At 37.3% G+C, this 4,399-nt stretch overlaps 1 protein-coding gene across 1 annotated transcript in view; it reads left to right on the top strand.

Moving 5' to 3' along the window:
* Positions 1–4,399, top strand: part of KIF13A (kinesin family member 13A) — a gene marked incomplete at its 3' end in the record, with an annotated part of 189,283 nt that overhangs the window by 35,993 nt on the left and 148,891 nt on the right. The window lies entirely within an intron of this gene.

The following is a 4,399-nucleotide window of genomic DNA, read 5'->3' as shown; positions in this document are numbered from 1 at the left end:
ATTGTCATTCTCATTATTGTATAGTATTCAATTGTGTGAATATACCACAAAGGGTCATTTTAAATGGCATTTCTGAGCTTTTTATTGTAGCTTAGAATAATGCTGTTGATTAGTATATTAGTATATACTGATTTTTATAGGCAGTAACTTTGCTAATTTTCATTAATTCTAATATCTCTTTGCACGTTGTTTAGGACTTTCTTTGTAGACATCCACATTATTTGCTAATAATGATAGTTCCCTTTTTTTTTCCTGGTTCTTATAGATTTCATTTCTTTCTTAATTTCTTTCTTTTTTTTAAAAGAAATTTTATTGGGGAACAGTGTGTTTTTCCAGGACCCATCATCTCCAAGTCAAGTAATTGTCTTCAGTCTAGTTGTGGAGGGCGCAGCTCCTTGGCCCATGTGGGAATCGAACCAGCAACTTTGGTGTTATAAGCCTGCGCTCTAACCTGCTGACCTAACTGGCCGCCCCTAGATTTCATTTCTTTTGATTGAGAAAAGAAACAAGCATAAAACAAATCAGATGCAAAAATCATGAGATATTTATTTTATGAATAAGTTAGGTTTTCTTTAGATTTTGGAAGTGAAAATCAGCTGGAATTTCTGTTGTATTTTTTACAGCTTTGGGGCTCTGCTGCCTTCCAGGCCCCGGGTGTTTTGGGAGGAGTAAGACCACAGGTGGTGGCTTTGTCCTTGGCCTCTGGTTTATGCATTTCAACTGGAGATGAATCTTTTTCCTGCCATCTTGACAAGCTGTCACAATTGGTTACTCTCTTCTTGGTTTATCAGTGCAGCTGGATATCCAAAAGATGTAGGGGGGTGGTAATTTGTTCTAGCATATATGTTTGTTGTTTAATTGGATGAAATCAGATTTGGGACATACTGAATCCAGATAGACACAAGAAGCCCTACTGTCTGTATCCAGTGTATATGGATCAACTGAAACTCCTCCTAGAAAATAGGGTAAGATTTTAAAAGAAAGTTAAAGTCACAAAAGTCTTGANATAGTGGTAGGTGAGTTCATCATCTCCTTTGAGATGGCATACACTCCATCTTGTCTGGTCTTGTTTTTCCTGAGGTCATGTTGTATATTGTACATTTGTCTTGTGTGTTCATATTGAATATAATATTGTAAAGCAAGAGGCTGTTTAGTTGGAAAGTATCTATTGAAGTGTGGACTTTGCTTTCAAAGAGCTATTGCACAGTCCTGCTATATTGCAAAAGATGACTTGCGATAAAATATGTGTCAGGCTTTGGAACAAAAATATTTCCTTCAATATTAATGCAGCATAACTTACTTTACTTTTGAAAAATCTACAGTGTTGAGAGAGTGAATTGATTTCTGTCATTGTTTTCAAAGTTGGGAGACAGTGGCTCTTTGTATTTTTTATTCCCCAAAGAAACTGATACTTTTTAAACAGAAATTTGTGAACCTACAGTGTCCTCTCCCAAAGAGCCACTAGTTTGGTGCCATATGAAACCACTTGGCTACTTGATGAGAATTAATTTTAGCCCAGGGCACTTTAATAATGAATTTAAGCCTGCCCTTGATGCTTCGACATTCCAGCACCTCTGGTCTGAGACCAGTAGGAGGGAGCAGGTAACCCAGTTATGTGACTCATTACCATAAAAAATAGGATACGATAGAGACATAGAAAATGTGTTTCCTATGCTGAGTTTTTAGTCTCTCTTTGGACAACAGTTAAAATTTTTTTTTTTTAACTTTTGGAAAATGTTAGGTTGCAAGTAAAGCAAATATCCACATTTTAAACCTTTGCTGCTTTTGCTTTATCATTATCTCTTTATAAATGTGTGTGTGTGTGTGTGTGTGTGTGTGTGTGTGTGTGTATACACACACACACACACACACACAAAATACACACACAAAATGTATGTTTTGAACTGTTTGAGAGTAGGTTGCATACATCATAGCCCTTTAGCCCTTAATACTCGAGTCTATTTTCTAAAGAATGTATTCAAATTTAGAACACTTAACAAAGTTTTGAAATTTTGAAGTTAAGGAGGAACCTGAAAGCAAAACAAAGTAGCTAGCTTTAATTATATTTTGCTAAAATAAATTTGTTTTTTTTCCATTGATCTCTCTAAAATAGAGCTATTTAAATTTCCTCTATTTAAAAAAAATTTGAAACATTACATATATAATAAAGGAGTACATCATTTATATATTTGGTTTTAACACTTAAGAAAAACCATAAATACCTTCTGTCACTACCCAGTTTGTACTTTTGAAGCCATTTGTATGACTTTCCCAATTCCATTCCTTTTCATGGCCCCTGAAAGGAAATTACTATTTTGAATTTTGTATGTATATTTCTTTACCCTTAATTTTCTTTGTAATTTAATTGCATTTAATTTTAAGTTTGCCTCTTTTTGGTCTTTTTGTAAATGGAACGATACTCTTTGCACTCCCCCTCCCCCTTCACACACTTTATTGCTCAACTTTTTTTGGGGGGAGTATAGTTTTATTGAGATATAATTTAGATGTAATAAAATATACCCATTTAAGTGAACAGTTTGGTGAGCTTTGGTAAATATATACAGTTGTGCAACCACCTGCACAATCAGTTTTGTTTTTGAGATTCATTTGTCCATGTTGATGCATGTAGCTGCACTTGATTCACTTTTGCTGTTGTGTGGTATTCCATTGCATGAATATACTACACTTTATCCTTCCATTGTTGATGGACGTTTGGGTAGTTTCCAGGTTTGGGCTTTTATAAACAATGCTGCTGTGCACATTGGGATTGCTGGACTGTAGGATATATGCATGTTAAACTTTCTGCATATATCCTATGTGTGTAAAGTTGTGTTCCAAAGTGGATACAGCACCACCACTAGTATACAATAATGATGCTACTTATGGTGATAATACTTAATATTATCAGACNTTTTATGATTGTATACACCTGTGTAACCACCACCATTATGATATATAACATTTCCATCACCCAGATAGGTCTCTTGGGCCCTTTTGCAGTCACTGCAAAATATATATTTTTCATACTATAGAGTCTTCTCTTCCTATGTTACTTCACATGCCACTGTTACCCTTTCTCTGCCCCAGTTCTAGTGGTCACAGTGTTGAAAGGGAAGCAAAATTCCTTTGATGTCTACACCCAGTGATACTGTAATTGTACTATATGGGATAAATGATTGTCCTTGTGAACTTTACCATGCAGTAGGAGAGAGGACAGACTGACTTGCAATTTAAATAATTGAATCATGCATATATGTAAGACTCTTCGGGGCTGGCTGATAATTGAGCTTGATTCTACTCACTGCATTGTCATTAATAAACCAGAACTAATTGGAGAAATCAAATTTGAGTCAAGCATGAGGACAATTCCAGTTGAATGGAAAAGTGTTGAGTGGCTGTGTTATACCTCCAACATCTAGAAGCTGCAAGGACAGTGAGAGAGAGGACCCTGGGGAATTTGTCAGGTCAGAATACACAAAACGGTTGTGCCCATTCTGTGGCCGAGTGCCTCAGGGTGCCTGTGGATGACCTCCAGACTCGGGCAAACACACATGCTGTGCCCACACCAGCATCAGCTGTGCCCCAGGGTGGGGCCGACAGACAGATGGCTATGTCCTGCTCCGCCCTACCCCACCAAGCCCTTCTTCTGGCCCCTGCCTCTTCCTAGCTGTGCTCATCTCTGCAGCCTGTGTCCTGTTTTTTTGCCTCCATTGCCAGGTGCTTTCACAGATCTTCCCTGGACTGTACTCTTTCATGGCCTCTTTTGTGGTGTCCTGCTTGCTTCTCTCCTGTGTCTCAGCCTTTGCAGGAAAAAGTTGACCTGTTATGGCTGTTTGAAGCCTGTTCTTTAATTTATTGCCATACTTTCACTGAATCTAAAATGTTATAGGTTTTTAAGACATGTTGGTGTTTGGGTGCTACAAAAAGAAGAAAAACTGTTGCTAATTGAGCCATTAAACCTTGATTGTAAGATATATTCTAATTTTCAAAGGTTAAAATGTGGATGAGGACAGTCTCACCAACCAAACACTGAGTGCTCTAGAACATAGACTGGAGCAGAGGCCTTAGCGGGAGGACAACCAGGATGAAGGGAGGATAAGAGAAACGTGGATAAGATACCCTGTGTGTTTGATAACGTCTATGTAGTTGCTGGAGGTAGACCTCATTTTTGGCTAGAAGACCAAGAAGCCCATGCAAAGAGGAAAACACTATCAGTTATCTTTGTCTATAACAGGAAAACAAACCAATTGTTCAAAAGATCATAGCTATTTTTGTTACTAAGTCCTGGATGAAATATCTCATCCTCTTACAGCGTCATTTAGTGAATAAGATCCTTAACAATCTCTACCATAGTCACTCCTTCCAATTTTATGGAGATATAATTGACATATAACATTGT

This window comes from Hipposideros armiger, unplaced genomic scaffold, assembly GCF_001890085.2.
Source record: "Hipposideros armiger isolate ML-2016 unplaced genomic scaffold, ASM189008v1 scaffold_907, whole genome shotgun sequence".
Taxonomy (NCBI): domain Eukaryota; kingdom Metazoa; phylum Chordata; class Mammalia; order Chiroptera; family Hipposideridae; genus Hipposideros; species Hipposideros armiger.
Note: the sequence above shows the minus strand (reverse complement) of the source record. Positions and strands in the feature narration are given on the sequence as shown.